This window comes from Oncorhynchus masou, unplaced genomic scaffold (genome assembly GCF_036934945.1).
Source record: "Oncorhynchus masou masou isolate Uvic2021 unplaced genomic scaffold, UVic_Omas_1.1 unplaced_scaffold_1144, whole genome shotgun sequence".
Lineage (NCBI taxonomy): Eukaryota > Metazoa > Chordata > Actinopteri > Salmoniformes > Salmonidae > Oncorhynchus > Oncorhynchus masou.
Genome location: NW_027001186.1, coordinates 32,578 through 47,914, shown reverse-complemented (window position 1 = coordinate 47,914; position 15,337 = coordinate 32,578). Strand labels below are relative to the sequence as shown.

The window sequence follows — 15,337 nt, the reverse complement described above, 5'->3', positions numbered from 1 at the left end:
AAACCGCTGTGAATTAAATATATTTTTTATAGCAAAAATATTGTATTTTCAGCTGTTTGAAGCTGGTGTTACAAAACCGAAAGTCGGGACGCAAAAAAATAAATCTTAATGGGAAGCATAGAAATAGAGCAGATCTACCCGCTTCTTAGACTTGTTTTCAATGAGAACGACAGATCTATAACATACACATCTTTGTGAATATGTTTGGGTCACCCATAAAGTAACACAATGCAGCTTTAAGTTACCACACATGCTTTTCCAGCGATCTTAGGGACAGTATTAGGAGGAATTGTTTTATATTAGTCAGTGGTCTAACAGACAGTATTAGGAGGAATTGTTTTATATTAGTCATCTAACAGAGACAGTATTAGGAGGAATTGTTTTATATTTGTCAGTGGTCTAACAGACAGGAGGAATTGTTTTATATTAGTCAGTGGTCTAACAGACAGTATTAGGAGGAATTGTTTTATATTAGTCAGTGGTCTAACAGACAGGAGGTATTGTTTTATATTAGTCAGTGGTCTAACAAACAGGAAGGAATTGTTTTATATTAGTCAGTGGTCTAACAGACAGTATTAGGAGGAATTGTTTTATATTAGTCAGTGGTCTAACAGACAGTATTAGGAGGTATTGTTTTATATTAGTCAGTGGTCTAACAGACAGGAGGTATTGTTTTATTAGTCAGTGGTCTAACAGACATTACTAGGAGGAATTGTTTTATATTAGTCAGTGGTCTAACAGACAGGAGGTATTGTTTTATATTAGTCAGTGGTCTAACAGACATTACTAGGAGGAATTGTTTTATATTAGTCAGTGGTCTAACAGACAGGAGGTATTGTTTTATATTAGTCAGTGGTCTAACAGACAGGAGGTATTGTTTTATATTAGTCAGTGGTCTAACAGACAGGAGGAATTGTTTTATACTAGTCAGTGGTCTAACAGACAGTATTAGGAGGTATTGTTTTATATTAGTCAGTGGTCTAACAGACAGGAGGTATTGTTTTATATTAGTCAGTGGTCTAACAGACAGGAGGTATTGTTTTATATTAGTCAGTGGTCTAACAGACAGTATTAGGAGGTATTGTTTTATATTAGTCAGTGGTCTAACAGACCGTATTAGGAGGTATTGTTTTATATTAGTCAGTGGTCTAACAGACAGGAGGTATTGTTTTATACTAGTCAGTGGTCTAACAGACAGGAGGTATTGTTTTATATTAGTCAGTGGTCTAACAGACAGTATTAGGAGGAATTGTTTTATTTTAGTCAGTGGTCTAACAGACAGGAGGTATTGTTTTATATTAGTCAGTGGTCTAACAGACAGTATTAGGAGGAATTGTTTTATATTAGTCAGTGGTCTAACAGACATTATTAGGAGGTATTGTTTTATATTAGTCAGTGGTCTAACAGACAGTATTAGGAGGTATTGTTTTATATTAGTCAGTGGTCTAACAGACAGGAGGTATTGTTTTATTTTAGTCAGTGGTCTAACAGACAGGAGGTATTGTTTTATATTAGTCAGTGGTCTAACAGACAGTATTAGGAGGAATTGTTTTATTTTAGTCAGTGGTCTAACAGACAGGAGGTATTGTTTTATTTTAGTCAGTGGTCTAACAGACAGTATTAGGAGGAATTGTTTTATTTTAGTCAGTGGTCTAACAGACAGGAGGTATTGTTTTATATTAGTCAGTGGTCTAACAGACAGGAGGTATTGTTTTATTTTAGTCAGTGGTCTAACAGACAGGAGGTATTGTTTTATTTTAGTCAGTGGTCTAACAGACAGTATTAGGAGGTATTGTTTTATTTTAGTCAGTGGTCTAACAGACAGTATTAGGAGGAATTGTTTTATTTTAGTCAGTGGTCTAACAGACAGGAGGTATTGTTTTATTTTAGTCAGTGGTCTAACAGACAGTATTACTTTTGCAGTGGTCTCGGTGTGTGTCTCGTATTCTCTTCCATTATTATTCCATCACTGTTGTTACCCCCATGGTTGAATCGTGATCTCCCATAACCTTCCCCATATGTTTAATATCAGATCATATCTGTCTCCATTAAAATCCATTCAAAAAGCAGGCAAACCTGTCACTGAACCACATCAGTGAATATGTATTCATCCCCCATATTAAAAAGACTATGAAGCCTTTGTCCCAAATGGCACCCTATTCTCTATATTGTGCACTACTTTTGACCAAGTGTCCTTAGGGAGTAGTGTGCCGTTTGCGACATACGAGACTGGTCCGGTTAGCTTCCAGTTGTTCGATGAGGTTTCCTGATAATACAGAGTCAACGAAGTAGAAATGAGCCCCAGACCCCGGGGAAGAGATGAGGGTTACTGTTTGTTATACATTACAAACCCCCAACCACTAAAGGACCAGGGATCACACACATCAACACACAGCTTGCTTTTCTCTGTCTGGAGCTGGTACGATGATGTCTCTGTCTGGAGCTGGTACGATGATGTCTAGTCTCTCTGTCTGGAGCTGGTACGATGTCTCTGTCTGGAGCTGGTACGACGATGTCTCTGTCTGGAGCTGGTACGACGATGTCTCTCTGTCTGGAGCTGGTACGATGATGTCTCTGTCTGGAGCTGGTACAAAAATGTCTAGTCTCTCTGTCTGGAGCTGGTACGATGATGTCTCTGTCTGGAGCTGGTACGATGATGTCTAGTCTCTCTGTCTGGAGCTGGTATGATAATGTCTAGTCTCTCTGTCTGGAGCTGGTACGATAATGTCTAGTCTCTCTGTCTGGAGCTGGTACGATAATGTCTAGTCTCTCTGCCTGGAGCTGGTACGATAATGTCTAGTCTCTCTGCCTGGAGCTGGTACGATGATGTCTCTCTGTCTGGAGCTGGTACGATGATGTCTCTCTGTCTGGAGCTGGTACGATGATGTTTCTGTCTGGAGCTGGTACGATGATGTTTCTGTCTGGAGCTGGTACGATGATGTCTAGTCTCTCTGTCTGGAGCTGGTACGATGATGTCTAGTCTCTCTGTCTGGAGCTGGTATGATAATGTCTAGTCTCTCTGTCTGGAGCTGGTACGATAATGTCTAGTCTCTCTGTCTGGAGCTGGTACGATAATGTCTAGTCTCTCTGCCTGGAGCTGGTACGATAATGTCTAGTCTCTCTGCCTGGAGCTGGTACGATAATGTCTAGTCTCTCTGCCTGGAGCTGGTACGATAATGTCTAGTCTCTCTGCCTGGAGCTGGTACGATAATGCCTAGTCTCTCTGCCTGGAGCTGGTACGATAATGTCTAGTCTCTCTGTCTGGAGCTGGTACGATAATGTCTAGTTTCTCTCTCTGTCTGGAGCTGGTACGATAATGTCTAGTTTCTCTCTCTGCCTGGAGCTGGTACGATAATGTCTAGTCTCTCTGCCTGGAGCTGGTACGATAATGTCTAGTCTCTCTGTCTGGAGCTGGTACGATAATGCCTAGTCTCTCTGCCTGGAGCTGGTACGATAATGTCTAGTCTCTCTGTCTGGAGCTGGTACGATAATGTCTAGTCTCTCTGTCTGGAGCTGGTACGATAATGTCTAGTTTCTCTCTCTGTCTGGAGCTGGTACGATAATGTCTAGTTTCTCTCTCTGTCTGGAGCTGGTACGATAATGTCTAGTTTCTCTGTTTGGATATGGTACGATAATGTCTAGTTTCTCTGTTTGGATATGGTACAATAATGTCTAGTTTCTCTCTCTCTGTCTGGATCTGGTACGATAATGTCTAGTTTCTGTCTGGATCTGGTCTAGTTTCTCTGTCTGGATCTGGTACGATAATGTCTAGTTTCTGTCTGGATCTGGTCTAGTTTCTCTGTCTGGATCTGGTACGATAATGTCTAGTCTCTCTGTCTGGAGCTGGTACGATAATGTCTAGTCTCTCTGTCTGGAGCTGGTACGATAATGTCTAGTCTCTCTGTCTGGAGCTGGTACGATAATGTCTAGTCTCTCTGTCTGGAGCTGGTACGATAATGTCTACTCTCTCTGTCTGGAGCTGGTACGATAATGTCTAGTCTCTCTGTCTGGAGCTGGTACGATAATGTCTAGTCTCTCTGTCTGGAGCTGGTACGATAATGTCTAGTCTCTCTGTCTGGAGCTGGTACGATAATGTCTAGTCTCTCTGTCTGGAGCTGGTACGATAATGTCTAGTCTCTCTGTCTGGAGCTGGTACGATAATGTCTAGTCTCTCTGTCTGGAGCTGGTACGATAATGTCTAGTCTCTCTGTCTGGAGCTGGTACGATAATGTCTAGTCTCTCTGTCTGGAGCTGGTACGATAATGTCTAGTTTGTCTCTCTGTCTGGAGCTGGTACGATAATGTCTAGTCTCTCTGTCTGGAGCTGGTACGATAATGTCTAGTTTGTCTCTCTGTCTGGAGCTGGTACGATAATGTCTAGTTTCTCTCTCTGTCTGGAGCTGGTACGATAATGTCTAGTTTCTCTCTCTGTCTGGAGCTGGTACGATAATGTCTTTCTCTCTCTGTCTGGAGCTGGTGCGATAATATCTTTCTCTGTCTGGAGCTGGTACGATAATGTCTAGTTTCTCTGTTTGGATATGGTACAATAATGTCTAGTTTCTCTCTCTGTCTGGATCTGGTACGATAATGTCTAGTTTCTGTCTGGATCTGGTCTAGTTTCTCTGTCTGGATCTGGTATGATAATGTCTAGTTTCTGTCTGGATCTGGTCTAGTTTCTCTGTCTGGATCTGGTACGATAATGTCTAGTTTCTGTCTGGATCTGGTCTAGTTTCTCTGTCTGGATCTGGTACGATAATGTCTAGTTTCTCTGTGTGGATCTGGTACGATTATGTCTAGTTTCAGGTTACTCTGAATGCATAGAGAATGTCCCTGCATTGCTCCGCAGTACAAGAGTGTGTGTGTGTGTGTGACACCGCGGTGCCCTGTGAGAGACGTACAGATGTTGGTCATGGTTTCAGGGCATTAACCTGGAGGAGAGGAGGGAAGTGGTTTGTAAAGAAAACATCAGGAGTCACATCATCATCTTGTTCCCATTGGGTTGCAAGGTTTGTTCAGGCAAATTAACAGTTTGTTTTCCCACAATTACAGAGGGCACTTTGACCCCTATTATGCATTCTAATAGGTAACACTTCTGACCCCTGTACCGCACTCTAATAGGTAACACTTCTGACCCCTGTACCGCACTCTAATAGGTAACACTTCTGACCCCTGTACTGCACTCTAATAGGTGACACTTCTGACCCCTGTACTGCACTCTAATAGGTGACACTTCTGACCCCTGTACTGCATTCTAATAGGTGACACTTCTGACCCCTGTACTGCATTAACCAGAGGCTGTCCTCTGCATTCATTGACTCATCGTGGACGACTGTGATTTCTCTCCCTGTGGCCGACGTGTGTAAGACTCGTAAGGCCGCTGGGCCAGACAGAATACCAGGGGTCGTTCAGAGCATGTGCAGACCAGCTGGAAAGTCTTCGCTGACGTTTACAACATCTGAGTCTGTAATCCCAACATGTTGCAAAGCAGACCACCATCTCCTTTGCCGACGTCTAACTAGACCGGATCCAGACGGAGATCTTTGCCGACGTCTAACTAGACCGGATCCAGACGGAGATCTTTGCCGACGTCTAAGTAGACCGGATCCAGACGGAGATCTTTGCCGACGTCTAAGTAGACCGGATCCAGACGGAGATCTTTGCCGACGTCTAAGTAGACCGGATCCAGATGGAGATCTTTGCCGACGTCTAACTAGACCGGATGCAGATGGAGATCTTTGCCGACGTCTAACTAGACCGGATCCAGACGGAGATCTTTGCCGACGTCGGTGGTTGTTTTGGCGTTAGACTGGCGGCAGTCCGGACATGTTCTAGTTGGACGAGGTGCAGAGTTCATTCATTAAGAAATGTAAATGTTAATTTACACATTTTCATTCGTTAGGCTCTTTTCTCTTGAATCAGATTGGTTTATCTACTGGAAACTCGTGAACAATATGGACACAGATTATTATTTGTTTTTAAAAGGAAAACTTTATGAAAACATTTGTTTGATGTCATTGAAATATAACTAAAGATGTGATAGTCACAGATTTTCTGTCAATTACAAAAATGACTGAAGATTGTGGTAACTTTGGTAAACTACTGGTAGTTTTGCAACCCAATGCCTGGTACATAAAACCCCTGACCTTCAGAACTCAGAATGACATGTCTAGGTTAGGAAGGTTTCTCCCAGGGGACAGAATGACATGTCTAGGTTAGGAAGGTTTCTCCCAGGGGACAGAATGACATGTCTAGATTAGGAAGGTTTCTCCCAGGGGACAGAATGACATGTCTAGATTAGGAAGGTTTCTCCCAGGGGACAGAATGACATGTCTAGGTTAGGAAGGTTTCTCCCAGGGGACAGAATGACATGTCTAGGTTAGGAAGGTCTCTCCCAGGGGACAGAATGACATGTCTAGGTTAGGAAGGTCTCTCCCAGGGGACAGAATGACATGTCTAGGTTAGGAAGGTTTCTCCTCTTCGGGGACAGAATGACATGTCTAGGTTAGGAAGGTCTCTACCAGGGGACAGAATGACATGTCTAGGTTAGGAAGGTCTCTACCAGGGGACAGAATGACATGTCTAGGTTAGGAAGGTGTCTCCCAGGGAACAGAATGACATGTCTAGGTTAGAAGGTCTCTCCCAGGGGACAGAATGACATGTCTAGGTTAGGAAGGTTTCTCCCCTTCGGGGACAGAATGACATGTCTAGGTTAGGAAGGTTTCTCCCAGGGGACAGAATGACATGTCTAGATTAGGAAGGTTTCTCCCAGGGGACAGAATGACATGTCTAGGTTAGGAAGGTTTCTCCCAGGGGACAGAATGACATGTCTAGGTTAGGAAGGTTTCTCCCAGGGGACAGAATGACATGTCTAGGTTAGGAAGGTTTCTCCCCTTCGGGGACAGAATGACATGTCTAGGTTAGGAAGGTCTCTCCCAGGGGACAGAATGACATGTCTAGGTTAGGAAGGTTTCTCCCAGGGGACAGAATGACATGTCTAGGTTAGGAAGGTTTCTCCCAGGGGACAGAATGACATGTCTAGGTTAGGAAGGTTTCTCCCAGGGGACAGAATGACATGTCTAGGTTAGGAAGGTTTCTCCCAGGGGACAGAATGACATGTCTAGGTTAGGAAGGTCTCTCCCAGGGGACAGAATGACATGTCTCGGTTAGGAAGGTCTCTCCCAGGGGACAGAATGACATGTCTAGATTAGGAAGGTTTCTCCCCTTCGGGGACAGAATGACATGTCTAGATTAGGAAGGTGTCTCCCAGGGGACAGAATGACATGTCTAGGTTAGGAAGGTGTCTCCCAGGGGACAGAATGACATGTCTAGGTTAGGAAGGTTTCTCCCAGGGGACAGAATGACATGTCTAGGTTAGGAAGGTTAATCCCAGGGGACAGAATGACATGTTTAGGTTAGGAAGGTGTCTCCCAGGGGACAGAATGACATGTCTAGGTTAGGATGGTCTCTCCCAGGGTACAGAATGACATGTCTAGGTTAGGAAGGTTTCTCCCAGGGGACAGAATGACATGTCTAGGTTAGGAAGGTTTCTCCCAGGGGACAGAATGACATGTCTAGGTTAGGAAGGTTTCTCCCAGGGGACAGAATGACATGTCTATGTTAGGAAGGTTTCTCCCAGGGGACAGAATGACATGTCTAGTTTAGGAAGGTCTCTCCCAGGGGACAGAATGACATGTCTAGGTTAGGAAGGTTTCTCCCAGGGGACAGAATGACATGTCTAGGTTAGGAAGGTCTCTCCCAGGGGACAGAATGACATGTCTAGGTTAGGAAGGTTTCTCCCAGGGGACAGAATGACATGTCTAGGTTAGGAAGGTGTCTCCCAGGGGACAGAATGACATGTCTATGTTAGGAAGGTTTCTCCCAGGGGACAGAATGACATGTCTAGGTTAGGAAGGTCTCTCCCAGGGGACAGAATGACATGTCTAGGTTAGGAAGGTTTCTCCCAGGGGACAGAATGACATGTCTAGGTTAGGAAGGTTAATCCCAGGGGACAGAATGACATGTCTCGGTTAGGAAGGTTTCTCCCAGGGGACAGAATGACATGTCTCGGTTAGGAAGGTCTCTCCCAGGGGACAGAATGACATGTCTATGTTAGGAAGGTTTCTCCCAGGGGACAGAATGACATGTCTCGGTTAGGAAGGTCTCTCCCAGGGGACAGAATGACATGTCTAGGTTAGGAAGGTTTCTCCCAGGGGACAGAATGACATGTCTAGGTTAGGAAGGTTAATCCCAGGGGACAGAATGACATGTCTAGGTTAGGAAGGTTTCTCCCAGGGGACAGAATGACATGTCTCGGTTAGGAAGGTCTCTCCCAGGGGACAGAATGACATGTCTATGTTAGGAAGGTTTCTCCCAGGGGACAGAATGACATGTCTAGATTAGGAAGGTTTCTCCCAGGGGACAGAATGACATGTCTAGGTTAGGAAGGTTTCTCCCAGGGGACAGAATGACATGTCTAGGTTAGGATGGTCTCTCCCAGGCGACAGAATGACATGTCTCGGTTAGGAAGGTTTCTCCCAGGGGACAGAATGACATGTCTAGGTTAGGAAGGTGTCTCCCAGGGGACAGAATGACATGTCTAGGTTAGGAAGGTGTCTCCCAGGGGACAGAATGACATGTCTAGGTTAGGAAGGTTAATCCCAGGGGACAGAATGACATGTCTAGGTTAGGATGGTCTCTCCCAGGGGACAGAATGACATGTCTAGGTTAGGAAGGTTTCTCCCAGGGGACAGAATGACATGTCTAGGTTAGGAAGGTGTCTCCCAGGGGACAGAATGACATGTCTAGGTTAGGAAGGTTTCTCCCAGGGGACAGAATGACATGTCTAGGTTAGGAAGGTGTCTCCCAGGGGACAGAATGACATGTCTATGTTAGGAAGGTTTCTCCCAGGGGACAGAATGACATGTCTAGGTTAGGAAGGTTTCTCCCAGGGGACAGAATGACATGTCTAGATTAGGAAGGTCTCTCCCAGGGGACAGAATGACATGTCTAGGTTAGGAAGGTCTCTCCCAGGGGACAGAATGACATGTCTAGGTTAGGAAGGTCTCTCCCCTTTGGGGACAGAATGACATGTCTAGATTAGGAAGGTCTCTCCCAGGGGACAGAATGACATGTCTAGGTTAGGAAGGTTAATCCCAGGGGACAGAATGACATGTCTAGGTTAGGAAGGTTTCTCCCAGGGGACAGAATGACATGTCTAGGTTAGGAAGGTTTCTCCCAGGGGACAGAATGACATGTCTCGGTTAGGAAGGTCTCTCCCAGGGGACAGAATGACATGTCTATGTTAGGAAGGTTTCTCCCAGGGGACAGAATGACATGTCTAGATTAGGAAGGTTTCTCCCAGGGGACAGAATGACATGTCTAGGTTAGGAAGGTTTCTCCCAGGGGACAGAATGACATGTCTAGGTTAGGATGGTCTCTCCCAGGCGACAGAATGACATGTCTCGGTTAGGAAGGTTTCTCCCAGGGGACAGAATGACATGTCTAGGTTAGGAAGGTGTCTCCCAGGGGACAGAATGACATGTCTAGGTTAGGAAGGTGTCTCCCAGGGGACAGAATGACATGTCTAGGTTAGGAAGGTTAATCCCAGGGGACAGAATGACATGTCTAGGTTAGGATGGTCTCTCCCAGGGGACAGAATGACATGTCTAGGTTAGGAAGGTTTCTCCCAGGGGACAGAATGACATGTCTAGGTTAGGAAGGTGTCTCCCAGGGGACAGAATGACATGTCTAGGTTAGGAAGGTTTCTCCCAGGGGACAGAATGACATGTCTAGGTTAGGAAGGTGTCTCCCAGGGGACAGAATGACATGTCTATGTTAGGAAGGTTTCTCCCAGGGGACAGAATGACATGTCTAGTTTAGGAAGGTCTCTCCCAGGCGACAGAATGACATGTCTAGGTTAGGAAGGTTTCTCCCAGGGGACAGAATGACATGTCTAGGTTAGGAAGGTCTCTCCCAGGGGACAGAATGACATGTCTAGGTTAGGAAGGTGTCTCCCAGGGGACAGAATGACATGTCTAGGTTAGGAAGGTGTCTCCCAGGGGACAGAATGACATGTCTAGGTTAGGAAGGTCTCTCCCAGGGGACAGAATGACATGTCTCGGTTAGGAAGGTCTCTCCCAGGGGACAGAATGACATGTCTAGGTTAGGAAGGTTTCTCCCAGGGGACAGAATGACATGTCTAGGTTAGGAAGGTCTCTCCCAGGGGACAGAATGACATGTCTAGGTTAGGAAGGTTTCTCCCAGGGGACTGAATGACATGTCTAGGTTAGGAAGGTTTCTCCCAGGGGACAGAATGACATGTCTAGGTTAGGAAGGTTTCTCCCAGGGGACAGAATGACATGTCTAGATTAGGAAGGTCTCTCCCAGGGGACAGAATGACATGTCTAGGTTAGGAAGGTCTCTCCCAGGGGACAGAATGACATGTCTAGGTTAGGAAGGTCTCTCCCCTTTGGGGACAGAATGACATGTCTAGATTAGGAAGGTCTCTCCCAGGGGACAGAATGACATGTCTCGGTTAGGAAGGTCTCTCGCAGGGGACAGAATGACATGTCTAGGTTAGGAAGGTCTCTCCCAGGGGACAGAATGACATGTCTAGGTTAGGAAGGTCTCTCCCAGGGGACAGAATGACATGTCTAGGTTAGGAAGGTCTCTCCCAGGGGACAGAATGACATGTCTAGGTTAGGAAGGTCTCTCCCAGGGGACAGAATGACATGTCTAGATTAGGAAGGTTTCTCCCAGGGGACAGAATGACATGTCTAGGTTAGGAAGGTCTCTCCCAGGGGACAGAATGACATGTCTAGATTAGGAAGGTTTCTCCCAGGGGACAGAATGACATGTCTAGATTAGGAAGGTTTCTCCCAGGGGACAGAATGACATGTCTAGGTTAGGAAGGTCTCTCCCAGGGGACAGAATGACATGTCTAGGTTAGGAAGGTCTCTCCCAGGGGACAGAATGACATGTCTCGGTATATGAATATTCGCCCTACTTAATCAGCCGTGTTCCACACTCTATTTCAGGGTTTATAATAATATTTGTTCTGCCTCTTGACATATATTCTGGATATATCAGATCAGTTATCATTTATCACCCTGAATACGCAAACACCAACACACACTCACATCCCTGATCACTACTGTCCTCTGGTGTGGCAGCCAGCTCTCATAAAGCAGACAGTGTGTCAAGAAGAGTCTCATTACAACAACACATTCCCATTTATGGTCCTGGAGACAATCACTGGCTCTGTTGATGGTTTGGAGGTCAAGGAAATTAGACATGAAATGCACTGCATTCCTCCTTTCCTCTCCCCTCCTCTCTCCTTTCCTCCTCACCCCTTCTCCTTCCCTCCTCACCCCTTCCCTCCTCACCTCTTCCCCTCCTCTCTCCTTCCCCCTCCTCTAGGTAGAGAGTGTGTCAGGACAGTGATCCTCCTCAAGTACTTAGCGACGGGAAGCGTGGGGCTTGTGGACAGGTGCTGGGTAGAGAGGGTGTCAGGACAGTGATCCTCCTCAAGTACTTAGCGACGGGAAGCGTGGGGCTTGTGGACAGGTGCTGGGTAGAGAGGGTGGCAGGACAGTGATCCTCCTCCAGTACTTAGCGACGGGAAGCGTGGGGCTTGTGGACAGGTGCTGGGTAGAGAGGGTGGCAGGACAGTGATCCTCCTCCAGTACTTAGCGAAGGGAAGCTTGTGGACAGGTGCTGGGTAGAGAGGGTGGCAGGCTGTCAGAGTTAAGAACTTCCGACCACAGAGATTTAACATCTGGCTACAATTAAAATCTGTCATGAAGAGGATACTCTTTCTCTCACTCACTCTCTTTCATTACTGCTGCTCGCTCTCTCCTCTCTCTGCTCTTACTGCCTCACACACACTCACACACACACACACACACACACACACACACACCCACACACACACACACACACACACACACACTGGAAGAGTGGTTCAGTTTCATGATATCCTGTTGTCAGTTTGACTGAAGACAGTGAGAATATGACTCCGTCAGCCCTCCACAGTGGAAACCCTGCAGCCCTGCCAGGGCTTGTTTTCCATTACTAACCCTTCCACCCCTCACTCTTTGGAGGACAAATCTTTTCTGCTACTTATACATACATTTATACATATACATACACTTTTTCTGCTACTTATACATGCACTTTACATACATGGTACTTATATATAAAGCAGTCACATAGCAATAGTACATTACCAAACATCAGCTCTTTAATCCCACCCCTCAGCCTCTCTCAGCCCATCCCACCTATCACCATAGACCTCAACTCTATAATCCCACCCCTCAGCCTCTCTCAGACCATCCCACCTATCACCATAGACCTCAGCTCTTTAATCCCACCCCCTCCAGCCTCTCTCAGCCCATCCCACCTATCACCATAGACCTCAACTCTTTAATCCCACTCCCTCCAGCCTCTCTCAGCCTATCCCACCTATCACCATAGACCTCAACTCTTTATAATCCCTCAACTCTTTAATCCCACCTATCACCATAGACCTCAACTCTTTAATCCCACCCCTCAGCCTCTCCCAGCCCATCCCACCTATCACCATAGACCTCAGCTCTTTAATCCCACCCCTCCAGCCTCTCCCAGCCCATCCCACCTATCATCATAGACCTCAACTCTTTAATCCCACCCCTCAGCCTCTCCCAGCCCATCCCACCTATCATCATAGACCTCAGCTCAGTCGGTAGAGCATGGCGCTTGCAACGCCAAGCGTCGTGGGTTCGTTTCCCGCTGGGGCCACCCATATGTAAAAGTAGTGGCCCCAGCCGACTTGTAAGTCGCTTTGGACAAAAGCGTCTGCTAAATGGGATATATATATATATATATATATATAATCCCACCCCTCAGCCTCTCCCAGCCCATCCCACCTATCATCATAGACCTCAGCTCTTTAATCCCACCCCTCAGCCTCTCCCAGCCCATCCCACCTATCATCATAGACCTCAACTCTTTAATCCCACCCCTCAGCCTCTCTCAGCCCATCCCACCTATCATCATAGACCTCAACTCTTTAATCCCACCCCTCAGCCTCTCCCAGCCCATCCCACCTATCACCATAGACCTCACTCTTTAATCCCACCCCTCAGCCTCTCTCAGCCCATCCCACCTATCACCATAGACCTCAGCTCTTTATAATCCCACCCCCTCCAGCCTCTCTCAGCCCATCCCACCTATCACCATAGACCTCAGCTCTTTAATCCCACCCCCTCCAGCCTCTCTCAGCCCATCCCACCTGTCACCATAGACCACCCTCATTTGGTTTCCATGTTCCATATATTTTCCAATTGTGTTTTTCATACGTTTTTAACCTTTCTAATCGTATATTATCCACAGATTGTGAGCTAAATATGATAACCTTTCCTACGAGTATTATATTATTTATTGACTGAGTGGGGTTTTCCAGATCTCCCAACACTGCTATTTGTGAGGTTAATTTTAAATGCCTGTTGTCTTTTGTATTTTATTTTTACCATTCCTGAACCTGTGACCAGAAACAAGCTCCATAGAATCAATAGATCATTTATGCCTCTGTCTCTTTCCCAGCAAAATCTACAGAACTGAGATCGTTGTATGCCCCATATATAGAGCATTATTTTGGTGGCAGATTATTTCATTAGTTAAATAGAATAACTAAGTGTTGAAATAAGTGTAGGTTTTTTGCACCAATTCATGTACCAGTTCATGGCAGTTGGTTCATCAAATCTCCCATTTATTTTGCAGCCTATACGAAATAAGTGTAGGTTTTTTTGCACCAATTCATGTACCAGTTCATGGCAGTTGGTTCATCAAATCTCCCATTTATTTTGCAGCCTATACGATGCAGCTGTCAATATTTTTGTCCTCAAATGAAACTGGTGTATTTTTCTATTGGTGCCAGTTCCTTTCAGCCAATTTGTATCTTTAATATATGGCAGAAAAACAAGTTCCCTGCCTTTTCCGTCTGCTGCCTCCATTTTTGTGGTAATGCTGCAATCAGTTGGTTGTGAATTTGAGCAGCTATTCCCATATATTTTCCAATGTGACATAACACCTCCATTTCTATTCATAATATCATTAACAAATATAATACAATTGTCTTGTTTTTTCCATAAAAAATATTTTGATTTATCAGTATTTTTTTTATTTTTTATTATATCATTAATATTTGTTCTAACTTTTCTGGAGAATTAAACTGATTGTAACCAGCTTGTTTAAAGAAAGCGATACTTTAAACAAAACTTCATTTTCAATTAGTCAGAAATGAGAAGTTGTCATCTGTATGAAGGCAAAAAGGTCAGTTTAATTTAGTGAAGCTTTTTGTGAATGGTTTAAAGCTTTTAATATTTAATAAGTTTAGCCAAACTCTTATTCATTATATTAATATGGATGTTTAATTTTGTTTGGCTTACCATTCCAATTAAAATGAAAAACATTTTTACTCATGATTTTAAAAAAACGAGCCAATGCCATTAACTGTGACAGGACCAAAGAGTTAATCAATATGATTTTTCCATAAATAGACAAGTACTTACCTCTCCATGGTTGCAGAACTTTGAAAAATATATATTTTTAAATTGGTCACTTTCTATTGAAATTGATTGTGGTAGTTTAATTTATATTTTTTGAGATGTGAATACCAAGTATGTATGCTTCACCATCTGCCCATTTTATTGGTAAACTACAAGTGTAAACATAAACTTTTCTTTTTTTCTTTTTTTTACGATCCAATAAGTAACATGGTGCACTTTTTATAATTAGATTTTAGTACAGAGAGTCTAGAAAAGTGACCAATATGTTCAATGAGACTGTGCAGGCATCCAGATTCCTGACTTAAGTAAAAACATTGTTTCTTAACCCTGGATTTCCAACCCCTTGATGTTGTTGTTGGATCTAATTTTAATAGCTAGTATTTCAATGATCATAATAAATAAATATGGAGACAACGGACAACCTTGTTTTACTCCTCTTAAAAGCTCAATACTTTCTAAGAAGTGACCATTATTTACTATTTTACATCTGGGGTTGCTGTACATAACTTTAACCCCCTCACCCCTCTCTCCTGTATAAGAGTTTCACCAAAATTAAAGTCATCCAGGCATTTAAATATACATTCTATTCATACTTAATCAAATTGATAATCTTCGATTTTTCATAATATTCAATTGTTTGAAGTAATTGTAATCTGTCTGATCAGGATGAACAATATCTGGTAAAACCCTTTTTTTAAATTCTATGTGCAATGCATTTCACCAGGGTTTTGACATCACAGGGCTGGTTAATATAACTCCTATCATCGTCCCTGTCTGCCTTTGTCCCGCTCT

General features: G+C 44.4%; 1 pseudogene; it reads left to right on the top strand.

Annotated features, from left to right (window-relative positions):
* The window catches only part of LOC135529352 (formin-2-like), a 164,518-nt pseudogene that overhangs the window by 142,962 nt on the left and 6,219 nt on the right, over positions 1–15,337 (top strand).